This window comes from Balaenoptera ricei, chromosome X, assembly GCF_028023285.1.
Source record: "Balaenoptera ricei isolate mBalRic1 chromosome X, mBalRic1.hap2, whole genome shotgun sequence".
Classification (NCBI taxonomy): Eukaryota; Metazoa; Chordata; class Mammalia; order Artiodactyla; family Balaenopteridae; genus Balaenoptera; species Balaenoptera ricei.
In genome coordinates, this window is record NC_082660.1 from 11,033,977 (window position 1) to 11,048,364 (window position 14,388).

The 14,388-nt window shown below is 46.1% G+C and overlaps 1 protein-coding gene across 5 annotated transcripts in view; it reads left to right on the forward strand.

Moving 5' to 3' along the window:
- The window catches only part of RAB9A (RAB9A, member RAS oncogene family), a 53,783-nt gene that overhangs the window by 25,645 nt on the left and 13,750 nt on the right, over positions 1 to 14,388 (forward strand). For 2 of the 5 annotated variants that reach the window (XM_059910630.1, XM_059910631.1), the window contains exon 3: positions 1,394 to 1,512. The gene's annotated coding sequence lies outside the window, so the exon portion shown is untranslated. Of the gene's footprint in view, positions 1 to 1,393; positions 1,513 to 7,030; positions 7,195 to 8,537; positions 8,694 to 14,388 lie in introns of those variants that run through there. The other 3 variants (XM_059910628.1, XM_059910629.1, XM_059910632.1) reach the window with 2 other exon arrangements.

Below are 14,388 nucleotides of genomic sequence, written 5' to 3' on the forward strand. Positions count from 1 at the left end.
TCTGTTCTTTGCTCAGACAGGACGGGGTTAAAGGAGCAGCTGCTTCGGGCGGGGGCTGTGGCTCACTCAGGCCGGGGGGGGGGGGGGGGGGGGGGAGGGAGCGGTACGGAGGAGGCGGGGCGAGCCTGCGGCGTCAGAGGCGTTGTGATGTTGCACCAGCCTGAGGCGCGCCGTGCGTTCTCCCTGGGAAGTTGTCCCTGGATCAGGGGACCCCGGCAGTGGCGGGCTGCACAGGCTCCCGGTAGGGGCGGTGTGGAGAGTGACCTGTGCTCGCACACAGGCTTCTTGGTGGCAGCAGTAGCAGCCTTAGCGTCCCATGCCCGTTTCTGGGGTCCGCGCTGATAGCCGCGGTTCGTGCCTGTCACTGGAGCTCCTTTAAGCGGCCCAAACTTGACATTCTGAAAGCAAAAAAAAAACCCCTCTTATTTATAAGGTAAAGGTCATAAAATTCTTTTTCTTTAAGAAAACGGAAATTTGGATATTTTCCCCTAGTTTCTTAGTTTAGTTGACAAAGATGAGTTCAATCAAATGTCATCACTATAACCGTTGTAAGGACTAAAGCTAGGAATTCTTAGCAACATATTGGATCAGTCTCTCCTCCCCTGCACGTCTCCATCTAAACACACATACCGTGTGGTATAAAATTACTGTGCATTTGAATTGTGTCCCTTGTTGTAAAGTAGTCCCTTCCTCACACAATTACATTATATCTCTAGGCTGGGGGATTTCACACTTAGCTAATCCTATGAATTTTTCTCTATTCTATCTTTATTTTATCATTGCCTTATATTATTTGTGGACATGTTTTTTCCCCTTGAATTGTCCATCAAGTTCTTAGTTGTATTTATATCCCTCAAAGCCCAGAGGCTAACTCTGGGCATGGTAGATGCTTAATGAAACTTTGTAAAATAGGTTTTTACTTAGAGCGGAATTTCAGCTTGTGTTCAAATGTGTTTCTTTTCTGCATGTTCCACCCCACACTTTGGAAGCCCGCATCCAACTTTAATAAACTAGATCAAATGTTAACTATTGTTCATGTTTCAAACCCAATCTCCAGAAAAGGAACTTATTCAAACTAAATTTATTTCATTGATGTTATGCAATTTGAAACTTACCAAATTAATAAAACAAAGCCCTGAGTTGTAAGAGCTGTGTTATATTGTGTTACTGTTCAAATATTTGGTGACCCTCCCAGTGGGCCAGTTCTAGAACACCACACCCCTCAGATCAGATTTGCCATGTGACTTGCAGTGCCCCTCCCTTTGGAAGGATTGTACACCCCAGTGTGTGACATGCTTTTTAGCCAATGACATGGGTGGAAATGATGAACATCGCTTCTGCGTGGAAGCTTTGGGAGCCAGCAGGGGTATTACTTTGATCTCTCTTCTTTCAGCCAGTGAGACCTGCAGTATATCAGACAGAGGCTGCTCCGCTAGCTCAGGTTCATCAGTTTGGGTCCAGAGGGGTGATGACATGGAACGGAACCACAGCTGACCCATAATGGACATTAAGGTAAGGACTAAATCTTGTTTTTGTAAGCCACGGAGATTTGAGGAGGGGTCATTTTTTCTACCACTGCATGGCTTAGCCTAAGCTGGCTGATCCAAAAGTGTTAAGAGAGTGTTAACAGCGTACGGAAAACCCGAACGAACTTTTTGGCCAACCCAATAGTTGCAAATAAAGACATCCACTCCTTGTAACTTAGAAAAGGAGTTTCTTGGGGAGATGCTGGCTAGCTCTTAGAGGCAAGGCTGGAGCTTGAGTTTGGACAGTGGGCAGGAAAGCAAGAATCCAGATCATGAATGGCTTAATTGAGATGCTGTCACTGCTGGGTACTAGGTCCTGCCACTGGCATCATCACCACTGCCATTATCTGTGGTCACTGGGTACCAGGGGCCACCACTGCCCATGCCAGAATGAACTCTGAGCTGTTCCAGCATCTCCGTGTTGCTTTCCCAAGACTCAGATCTTCAAAGAGAGTATCTGATTGGCCAGAGTATCACATTGGTGGTTAGGATTTCAACGTATGAGTTTTGGGGGGGATACACACTTTCAGTCTACAGCAAGACAACTTGTTAAACTCTTTGAATGATAAGTTTTCTATAGAGTCCTTTGCATTTTCTAAGCATATCATCTGTGTTTAACACAGTTTTGTTTCTCCCTTTGCAATCATGATACTTGTTCTTTTATTTCTGTGTGCTAAGACCTCCAGTGCAATGTTGAAGAGCCATACTTATCTTTTCCCTGCTTTAAAGGGCATACTTACAGATTTTAACTATTAAGAATGAATGATGTTTGGTATAGGTTTTCAGTAGATATTCTTTATGAGGTTAAGAAACTTCCCTTTTATTCCTGGTTTGCTGAGATTATCACGAATGGTTGTTGAATTTTATTGAATGTATTTTTTCCTTCGTCTGTTGATTTGATTGTATGTTTTTTCCCTCTTTCAAACTGTTAATGTTAAACCACCCTTGCATTCCTGAGATACGTTTAAATTGTCATAACATATTCAATTCTATTGTTTTGTTTTCTCTTGACTATGAGTCACTTTTTGCTGCTTCTTGGCATGTCTAATATTTTTTTGTTGCATGCTGTGCATTGTGTATAAATGAAACGTAAATGCTCTAGATAATATCTTTCGCCATTGAGAGTTCCCCCGGTCCTTCATTAGGCAGGTAGTGTGAGGGATTTATCACTTTAATCCAATCAGGGATTGAGTTTAGGCTGAGCCTAGCTACAGCTGTGGCCAGCAGCCTGAACCGGCATGGATTATTTATGCCTATGTGGATGGCACTGACAGGAGGAGGTGAGAGGAAAGAAGTTGCTTATGTGAGCACAATAGTGGTCTCAGCTTTTACACTGAAAAGGTCAAGAAAGCTGTTGATGGGCATTGGGTACTCAGACGTATGGGAGTGGGGAAGTGGGAAGAGCACAGTTCTGCTTTACTGTCCTGAGTTCTAGGAGCGGCTCAAACTTTTATATGCGTCTGTGGATTTGGAAGGGCTTCTGTCTGAAGGAACGAGTTGCTAAGATAACTGGATTTTTGTCTGGCCCTTACCATTGTAGCCTAAGGCAAAGATTACATTTGAATGTCATAGAAAGTATTTCTAAAGGTTGCTTAAAATTGCTTCATTAAAAAATTTCCACTTATTGCTCAAAAGCATATTGTAACATGGGATTCAAAATTTCAATAAAAATTACCCAGATTTCTACTCCCCTAACAATTCAGCTGTTTTGATTTTCCTACTTCCTTTCCATTCTTTTATTTTTTTTTTAATAAACACTCATGTGCACAAACACCCATACAAACACACACAAACATACTATTTACATATTGTAACCGTGGTGTGCCTGGGATTTTCCTCCTACTGCCTTTGAAGGTGAAGTTCAGTTTATGACTCACATTCATCAGGAAATCAGGTAAGGGATCAAATTCCCCACTTCATTCCTGAAGGTTAATGCCTGCTTCATTCTGCCCTCTGTAATTACCCAGGTTAAGCTATGTTTAGAGTGTGGTAAAGAGAGAGCAGCACTGTTCCGCATGTACTTATTATTTTTAAGGGAGCACATTAGATTTAGTTATGGCTAGAGAAACCATTATAATTTCAGTTTCTCCATCAGTGATGAAGATTTTGTAATAGTTTGCATCTGTATTTAGAATTTGAGTGCAGCTACATGCTAGGTTCTTGGTGAACTGCTGTGCCCTCAACCTGCACCAGCCCTGCCCACTGCCACTTGCTCATCATGAGTTACCTCCTCGCTCATGCCTTCTCTGCTCCCATCACCCTGTATTCCCACCAGCTGCACCTTGTTTATTTCCTTCAAGGCCCTTAATCCAATTTATAACTGCACATTTATGTAGTTGCTTATTGAATGTCTCCTCCACTCTTCTGAGCTCTCTTAGGAAAGGGACTGAATCCAATTTATTCAGCAACGTAAGGTCATATGATATAAACACAGCTGGTGGATAGAAGCAAAAATGCGGGAGGGTGCCTGCGGACACCCCTGAATTCCTCCAGTGTCTTGTCTACCCGCTGTAGTCTCAATGCCTGAGAGTCCACGTTTCTGATTATTTAGATATGTCATTTAATGGTGAAATTGCCGACCATTGAGTTCTGTGTTTTTTCCCTGTATGTGAAAAGTATAATCAATTTAATTTTCTTTCTTTTTTTCTGGCCACGCCACGGGCCATGTGGGATCTCAGTTCCCCGACCAGGGGACCAGGGATCAAACCCGCACCCCCTGCAGTGGAAGCGTGGAGTTTAAGAAGTCCACAGTCAGTTTAATTATAATCAATATTTATGATACCTGAATCTGGGGCCCACTTACTTGTAGCTTTTTATCAGAGATACCAGACGTGATTTCTTTCAGACTCCAGCTTGAAATGGAGTATTAACTCCCAGTGCTCATAGTAATGAGTAGGTGTTATTTAAGGAAAGGAATCATTAATGCCCAGCAACCTTGATCTCTTTTTCCTCCTTGAGTGATGCACTAGATGTTTACAGAATATAAAGGCAAAAACCCTAATTAGATGAAGGGAGCCAAAATAGGTCAGTTCTTCAATGTTTTTCGTCAGTAAACAAGTTCATGGAGCAAGAGCGATAGAGACCATCTGTCTAACTTGTGTCAGCTTGCCAGCCACACATATCCAACAGCAGAAATGCCCCAAACTTGCCCTTCAGGGAAAGATCTTTCCACCCACCCTACTCTTGCACTGTCAAATCGATTAGGTAAAGAAGTGGATGGTGGGGGCTTCCCTGGTGGCGCAGTGGTTGAGAATCTGCCTGCTAATGCAGGGGACATGGGTTCGAGCCCTGGTCTGGGAAGATCCCACATGCCGCGGAGCAACTAGGCCCGTGAGCCACAATTACTGAGCCTGCGCGTCTGGAGCCTGTGCTCAGCAACAAGAGAGGCCGCGATAGTGAGAGGCCCGCGCACCGTGATGAAGAGTGGCCCCCACTTGCCGCAACTAGAGAAAGCCCTCGCACAGAAACGAAGACCCAACACAGCCATATTTAAATAAATAAATAAATAAATAAAAATTTAAAAATAAAGAAAGAAAGAAAGAATCCGCCTGCCAATGCAGGGGACGTGAGTTCGATCCCTGGTCTGGGAAGATCCCACATGCCGTGGAGCAACTAAGCCCGTGCGCCACAACTACTGAGCCTGCGCCCTAGAGCCCGCGAGCCACAACTACTGAAGCCCGTGTGCCTAGAGCCCGTGCTCCACAACAGGAGAAGCCACCGCAATGAGAAGCCCACGCACCGCAACAAAGAGTAGCCCCCGCTCGCCGCAATTAGAGAAAGCTCGCGCACAGCAATGAAGACCCAATGCAGCCAAAAATAAATAAAATAAGTAAACTAAAAAAAAAGAAAAAGTGGATGGTGGAAGAGACCGAAATATACAAGTATTCTTAAGAGTCAGCTGGCTAGTGTCCAAATAAGAGTTATTTCAGAAGAAGGAGCTTTCTGCAATTCTTTCTTCAGGTGCTGACTATGGCTACACTCAGATATGTTTATATGCCTCACTCACATTTTGGAACAGCCTAAGAATCACTTGTAGGACCTTCTTAGGGCCCTTTTTCGAAAACTCTTAGATTTCTCAAGGCAAGATACAGTAATTTCGTAAGTGCACCTGTTAATAGCTGGTTGGTATTAGCGGTTACAGAGATAAACCCTTACCCCGTCACTCCTTGTCTATGATTATGACACATGATTTTCAGGTACCATTTCCTTAGTGACCCTATGGAATGCTTGTTGCAATTTAGTCCAATGTATCTGACACTACGTATTTTTATTTTCTTTTGGAAAATTAACTCTAATGTTCTTATATGTTTGTTTTGTTGTGTAGTTTTAATTATGTTTTAAAATAAGATAATGAATATCTCTTCCTCCTCCCTATTGTCAATAGAGTTGTATTTTATAAGCCTTTACTCATATTTCCTTGGGGAAATAACCTGTATGGATAAGATTTTTTTTTACTTTAATTAATTTATTTATTTTGGCTGCACCAGGTCTTAGTTGCAGCACGTGGGCTTCTTAGTTGCAGCATGCGGACTTCTTAGTTGCGGCATGCATGTGGGATCTAGTTCCCCCGCCAGGGATGGAACCCGGGCCCCCTGCATTGGGAGTGCCCAGTCTTACCCACTGGACCACCAGGGAAGTCCCTAAGATTTTTTTTTCTATAAAAGAAAAATTCATTTAAGCTCAGACTAGAACTCAGTCTTTATTACATGTCCCACTTTCACAAGTATTCTAAAATTGTCTTTTATATTGATACTTGTGACAGACTCTCTCAAATAGAACCGTTCTAGTACTGAATGAAAAGTCTTAAATTAGATTCATTACCTGAAAATGACTCCCTAAAGAGCCAGAGGTTAATGATTGTGGGCCCAGGAAATAATAAAAGTGAGATCCTTCTCTTGGAAAACAAACTAAATCTGCCCTGCAAAATATATTTAGAGGGACTAAAAATCCCTCTTTGGTCTCCAGGAGCCTGTATCGGAAGACCCGTGCGCTGAACTCCATATTTAAAGTGAGGAATTAAGAAGTTTCCTCAGTACCCCCGTTTCCCACTACTGCTTTTTATTTAGAGAGGACAGAGGCAGTACAATTTTTAACAAGCGCAAGGAAATTTAAAAAATTTAATCAAAAATCCTGTTATTTCACAGTATCACAGCTGTTCTCATTTTTCATCTACTCGTTTGTCTACTTGCATATTCATTTCTCAACGTAATCACAGCATCCTGTGATTGTGCTTTTGCGATCTGTTTATTTCCACTTTACGTCAACCTTTAAAGATAACTATTATTTCGTGCTCTCTCTCGCGGAAACGCAGCCGTAGGACCAGAGGAATAGCCGACCGGAAGAAAACCCGGGATTTAGCTAGAACTGACAGGCACGGAGTGGGTGAGGGCTGGGCGAAGGCGACCTCGAGGCCCCGCCTCCCCCGGGCCCCCCGACCAGGCCCCGCCCCGCCTTCTCAGGGCTCCCGCCGGCGAGGCCCCGCCCTCTTTTCCCCGGCCCCGCCCCGTCGCCATGTTGTTCCCTCGGTGCTGGACGGGAGCAGCTGTAGTCGGACCCGGGCAGTGCCGCGGGCGTTTGCTGCCCGCCGGGTCCTCGACCCTCTCTCTTTCCTCACTGCACCCGGACGGGCCGGCCCGGAGCTCCCGGGCTTCCTCCGTGTGGCCGCGAGGTGAGCGGGGCGCCGACTCCCCTCGGGGCCGGGCGGGGGCCTAGGCGGGCTGCGCGGGCTTTAGGGTCTGAGAGGAGCTCGCGGGCCGCGTGTGCGGCCTGGGCCTCGGGCAGCTGGGGCGGGAGGCGCGCGCGGCCCGTGCGGGTCACTGTCCCGCCCCGGGGTGGCGGGGCGGCTTGTTGCCCCCTGCCTCCTGCTGACCGACGCAGGTGGAAGGATGGGGTCGCGCACCCGGGGAGAGAGACACACGCCCGAAGACAGAGACGCCCAGACATCCTGGAGACACACACACGGGGAAGGAGATCCATCGATACCTGGTGACACATACCCAAACACCCAGGGAGAGGGACACATCCACACCAACCCCCGGGGAGACACACAGGGCCACACGGAGAAACCCACCCAGGCGCGCCAACCCAGCGCACTCCCGCATGACTCATGGAGAGAAAGCAGAGGCGCGCGCGATTTGATATTGGCGACCTCTGACCTGCTTCCCAGGTGGATATTTGCTAAGGTGTTGGGGCCACTCGGAAGACCAGTTGGGACGTGTGGGGTGTTACCGGATTCAGACTCTCGCTAGGGTTTCGGAATCGTGTTCCTCTCTTTCTTCCAGCTTAGTATGTAGGGAGGCAAGGTGAAAATTTTTAGTGCTGACCAAGTAGTTGTGGAGGTATCAGTTGGTTTTTGGGTGGTGGTTTTTTTCTTTTCAAATGCTGACACATCCCGTGACCGGGGTTCTTTTGAGGAATGACTTTTCTGCTAGTTTCCAAACTGTCACGTGACCACGCGCTTTTTGTAGGATTTCGGAGGCCTGATAAAAATCAATAGATTTTGGTTCCCTTTAAAAAAATCAATTAAAAATTTTTTTCTTCCGGGTTTGTCTTTCTCTGGCATCATTGTAGTGGAAAATCCCTAAATTGCCCGTAATCTCAAAACCGCTGGGTGGAACAAAACTGAAGAGATGCCGGAAGCTCGGTGTTCTGCAGCCAGGGACTTTTAAGAAGACTGTTCTGTATTTCTCTTTTAGAAGCTTAGGTTGAAGTTGTCTTCACTGCTTGTCTCCTACTCTCTGCATCTGCTGTGGCCGTCTGGCGCTTTCAGTATTTTTGTGTGGACGTTGTAAATTCCTCGTTTGTACTAAAAAGTTTCTGGCTTGCTGACTTATTTACTTTGGAGAGTTTTGTGAGTGGGGGATATTTTGGGTTTATCGTTTGTGAGGTTAGACTAGACGGAGGAAAACTAAGTAGAACGTTGTTGGCCTTGACTGCAGGCCGGGTTCTTGGAGGCTGAGGAAATACGTCAGTGCTCTTCCCTCTTGCCCAGCCTCTCCTATTTTCATTTCTTTCTTCCTCAGCCACTTCTTCCATCTAGACTGTGGTACCCTGGAGGCCTGCCCATAAGTTCCTTTGGTTCTAGAGACGAACTCTTAGCCTACCCTCATTTCTTACCATTTCTTGGGCTGCCACTCCAGCACTGGGTGTTCTGTGCATGTAAATCCTGTAAGTACCTCATTTCCTTTACTTCTCACAGCATTTCTGTGGTATTAGCTCCATTTTAAAGATGAAGAATTTGCTGGGGCGTGGGAGGGGTAGGTCTGATTCCCACGGGCACGGGTGGTGAGGGGGCAGAGCCGGGATTCACAGCAGGCCTGTGTGAGTGTGGAGTGGTGGTTCTCAGCGGGGGCGGGGGTATTTGACAGTGTCTGCAGGCAGTTTTGGTTCACACGTGAGAGGGAGTGCTGCAGGCGCCTACTGGGTGGAGACCAGGGATGCCGCTCCGCATCCTACAGTACTCGGGCCCGCTCCCCACGGCGGACAGTTGTCTGGCCCAGAATGTCACTCGCGCCCAGGTTGAGAAGCCCTGCTTGACCTCAGTCTGTGTAACTCCAGAGCTCACAGCCAGCGCTTCTGTAGTTCTTCAGATGCGATGGTGGTTCCTATTTAGGGTACCTCCTCCTCATTTTAAGAAAGAGCAGCGGGTGGGGAGGATTTGAGAACTTGAAGAGATTTCCCTTGACTAAGGGGCATATTCATTCATTTGAAAGATTGAGCAAAAAATTTCTGATAACAGAATCTCCCCCCGCCCTTTTTTTAAATATTTATTTATTTGACTGTGCCGGGTCTTAGTTGCGGCACTTGGGATCTAGTTCCCTGACCAGGGATCGAACCCGGGCCCCCTGCATCAGGAGTGTGGAGTCTTAGCCACTGGACCACCAGGGAAATCCCTCCCCCCCCCCTTTTTTTTCCGAAGGCAAAAGTGTCAGAACTTGAGAGTCACTCAGAGCCCTTGAAGTAGACTTAGGGAATTTGATTTCTGTATTATTCCACTTGTCAACAAACATTTTCTGAGTAGCCCGTCGGTTGCTGATATAAAGGTGCTGGTGATATGAAGGGCAGTGGGGAGTCCCCACCTCCCCGAAGCTTACAGTCTAATCACAGTCATGAGATCACGTTCTAACTTTGTCCTAGAACAAAATTTATTGCCCAGCCAAGGTCATGGGCCAGGTGTCTTTAAACCAAACAGCTGGGACTTCCCTGGTGACGCAGTGGTTAAGAATCTGCCTGCCAGTGCAGGGGACACGGGTTTGAGCCCTGGTCCGGGAAGATCCCACATGCCGCGGAGCAGTGAAGCCCGTGCGCCACAACTACTGAGCCCGCGTGCCACAACTGCTGAAGCCCGTGCACCTAGAGCCCGTGCTCCGTAACAAGAGAAGCCAATGCAATGAGAGGCCCCCGCACCTCAACAAAGAGTAGGCCCCGCTCGCCGCAACTAGAGGAAGCCCGTGCACAGCAACGAAGACCCAATGCAGCCATAAATAAATAAATAAATAAATTTGTTAAAAATAAAAAAAAAAAAACAGCTGCACACCAGCACATAGGTACCTGTGTCATAGCATTTACTGTGGGTGGACTTAGGTGAAATGGGGAAAGGTTGATGTGTTTTTCTTTTAAATTTTATTGGAGTATAGTTGATTTACAACGTTGTGTTAGTTTCAGGTGTACAGCAAAGTGATTCAGTTATACATATACGTATATTCATTCTTTTTCAGATTCATTTCCCATATAGGTTATTACAGAATATTGAGTAGAGTTCCCTGTGCAGTACAGTAGGTCCTTGTTGGTTATCTATTTTACATATATATTAGTGTGTGTATGTTAATCCTAAGCTCCTAATTTATAAGGTTGATGTGTTTTCGATAGTTTTGTCAGTTGACCACGTGTGAATATTTACAAGAAACAAATTGGGAAACCATTCTTGTTGAGCATAAAATTCTTCCTTGAATTAGCCTCAGTAGACAATAGTTCTGCATGCATTTTATCATTGAAATCAAGAAATATGGGGCTTCCCTGGTGGCGCAGTGGTTAAGAATCTGCCTGCCAATGCAGGGGACACAGGTTCGATCCCTGGCCCGGGAAGATCCCACATGCCGCGGAGCAACAAAGCCTGTGTGCCACAACTACAGAGCCCACACACCACAACTACTGAAGCCCATGCGCCTAGAGCCTGTGTTCCGCAACAAGAGAAGCCACTGCAGTGAGAAGCCCGTGCACTGCAATGAAGAGTAGCCCCCGCTCGCCGCAACTAGAGAAAGCCCATGCACAGCAACAAAGACCCAACAGAGCCAAAAATAAAAATTAAAAATAAATTTATTAAAAAAAAAAGAACAAGTAAGCGATGAAATTTTTTTTAAATCGAATTTTGCATTTTTTCTCTTGCAATCTCCAGCCTGTTTTCACCATGCCTAAAACTAGCCCCTTCAGTCCATGTAGTGCTTCATTCTGGTGGCAGATAGAACTCTTAGGTGAACTTTGGGAGGGAGTGAGAGGAGTCCAAAAGGGTTGGCTCTGGGAGTTCCCTGGTGGCCTAGTGGTTAGGATTCTGGGCTTTCACTGCTGTGGCCCGGGTTCAGCCCCTGGTTGGGGAACTGAGATCCCGCAAGCCGTGCAGCACGGCCAAAAAAAAAGGGTTGGCTCTGTTTAGGAATTGCTGTGAGAGTGTTATTCTGTTATTCATGCAGTCAACACGGCATCTTTTGTGAGGAGCTTTGCTTTTTGACTCGTGCTGATGGACAGTGTGTTGTTCACTGCTAATGGATAGATTTCTCTGCCTCTTATCAGTTTTTGTCTGCTATGGGTAGAGGGGATGCTAAATTACACACCTAAAAATGATTGCTATCGCGTGGCGTCTAGCAAAGGGATGTGTGGTCTGTTACTACTGGAGGGGTTTTATTCTGGGAAGGATCCAGAGGAATTGGTGCAGGAAGAACATCCACTGGCCTCGGAGGAGTCTTGCTGCATCTGCAGTTGGCTTGCTACTCTGGCCAGGTTAGGTCACCACATTTCTTTCTTCATAAAATGAGATGGTTGTACTTTATAATGTATGTCTATGAGAATACATGACACCAAGTAAAGACGTCAAATAATTGGCTTCCAAGTACAGGCTACCTCGGAGATATTTTGGATTTGGTTCCAGACCATCGCAATAAAGCGAGTCACACAAATTTTTTGGTTTCCCAGTGCTTACAAAAGTTACATTTATACTGTACCCGTCTATTAAATGTGCAGTAGTATTATGCCTAAAAAAAACAATGCTTGTACCTTAATTAAAAAATACTTTATTGCTAACAGATGTTAACCATCATCTGAGTCTTCAGTGAGTTGTAATCTTTTTGCAGTACTGACATCAGTGATCACAGATCACCATAGGAAACATAATAATAATGAAAAAGTTTAGAATATTTCAAGAATTATGAAAATGTGACACAGACAAGAAGTGATCAAATGCTATTGGAAAATGGCGGTGATACACTTGCTCCAGGCAGGGTTTCCCACAAGCCTTCAGTTTATAAAAGCCCACAATATCTGTGAAGTGCAATAAAGCGAGGTGTGCCTGTAGTTCTGCCTCAGGCAATTTGCTGGTCAAGTAGCAGGAGGAAATAAGCCAAATGGAAGAGAGAGAGAGAGAGAGAGGTAATAAATTTGTTAGTCAAAACCAAGGATAAGAAAATAGGGCCTGTGACTAAGTAGGTCATCAGCAGAACATTTATTAAGGATTTTTTTTTTTTGAGGGGGTGAACTCACAAAACGCCTCAGCGAGTTTGGAAAGCTGTGATGCAGATGAAAGGTCAGGGTACCTGAGGGAAGGAGGCCGGGGACCCAGGTGTGTAGGTGGAGGGGGGCCGGCTAGCCTGGGTTGGGGAGGTGAGGCCAGAGCTTGCCAGAAATCCTGGGCGTGCCCGCTCGGGAGAGAACTAGGAGGAGAAATCTCCATTTCCCAGCGTGAATCTTGGTGTTGTACGTGTAGTGAAGTTGAGCTCTGGGTGTTTCCACCTTCTGGGTTCTTCTATTACTTTCTGTTAGTTTTTGACCCTGGCCAGTACAGCATTACTTTCTGTTAGGTTTTGACCGTGGCCAGTACAGGGTTTAGGATGCTGCTGCTTGTCATGAACACAGAGAAGATGAGATCTAAGTGAAGGTAGGCGAGGTCATAGCTGGATCAGCGTGGGCTCGGGAGAGCGGGCTATGTGTTCTGTAAGAAATATAGAAAGAAGCGAAGCAGGCCATGGAAGCTTCACGCTGGCTTCACTGAACCGGCTCATTTCATCTCGGGGAGTCTGAACACAGGCTTCGCTTGTGTCCGAGGCCTGGTGCCTTACAAATGTCTGCTGTTGTTTGAAGGGGATGGAGAAACAGTATGGAACAACTTTCTACATTCATCCCGTGGCCACATTCATTATCCACGTGTGAAGGACAGCAGAGCAGTGTAGCCAGTGAACTGAGCTGCTGGGTCAGTGTGAACTGTTTTCATTCCAGGTTCTTGTGAACTGGATTAGGTTTTGGGGTACAGAGGCCAAGGTCGTTTCCAGAAGGTTTGTTCTCATGAGAGTGGTTGTGTTATCAATGTTAGAGAAGCGTGAAAGACGCCTTACAGATTCCTGTTTCTGGAACGTGCTCTGTAGAACTTTAACAGATAGGGAGTGTTCAGATGATTTAACAGGTTCGCAAATGTTAGAACTCCCTGGGGTGCAGTGTGTGTCTAGGCGACCTCTCCGGTCTGCGCAGTTTCACACTTGCATGTGTAATCAGAGCAGTGATTAGGTGAACACACCTGAACATACATATGTGGTTTAGTTGGAAGTCAGAACAGAAGAGCTGCTCGAAGGCCACATATTGGTGAGTGCAGAGCATTTTCTAGAATGAGTTCCAGTACTCTTAAATAAAATTTCAGCAATGCTCTTTGGGAGCAAACAGCTCCTACCCTCGTATCCTGTTCCACATTAATATTTGCACAGTACCTGAATTTTATCACACTAGCCCTGAGAAACCCCGCCTCGCAAAGATATGGTGTCATCGAAAGGAATGTGGTGTGAGCTAACGTGGGGACTGAACTCCCTTGAGCGCCAGTTGTGTGGCATCCTGTGGACGGCCAGGACCTCTGTGGTGCCCTCCAAAATGTCACATACCCTGCCCTGCCCGGTTTCCTGCGTGCACTGTCGCTTGCTCTCCCCTCCCTCATCGTCCAGAGTGTTCCATCCCCAACTTCTGCTGCACACAGTTTATTAGGAAGTGGGTCTGCTGGTGGGGAAAGGGGCCCCTGGGTGCAGAGGAGGTGTCATGGGGTCTGCCCTTGTGCTTTCCGCCCGGCCAGCCTGTCTTAGTCAGTGTTGAGAAGTGCCTCGTGCCCTCTGGGGTCTGTGTGCTCTCTGGGGCTGGTTTCTCATCGTCAGCTGCTTCTCGCCAAGTTAGGATTCCTGTCTCTTCAGTTTGTCACTGCTGGACTATTTGCTTTCCATCTTCTCGGTTTTGTTGTTGTCTCTCGTCTACAGTTGTTCTCTCTTATTGTCCTTTTCGGGTTTGTACATTTTTTAGACCTTTCCTGTCTTTTGATGGGAGTGAAGGTCACACATGTTTGACCTGCCCTGTTTAATTAGACCAGGGAGAAGTTATTTAATCTTTATGAACTTGGTTTATTGATCTATAAAACATGTTGTTCTCTCTTATTGTCCTTTTCGGGTTTGTACATTTTTTAGACCTTTCCTGTCTTTTGATGGGAGTGAAGGTCACACATGTTTGACCTGCCCTGTTTAATTAGACCAGGGAGAAGTTATTTAATCTTTATGAACTTGGTTTATTGATCTATAAAACATGGGTGGTAGTGTCCAACTTGCGGGTGACTTCAGGGTGCTCTCTGCCA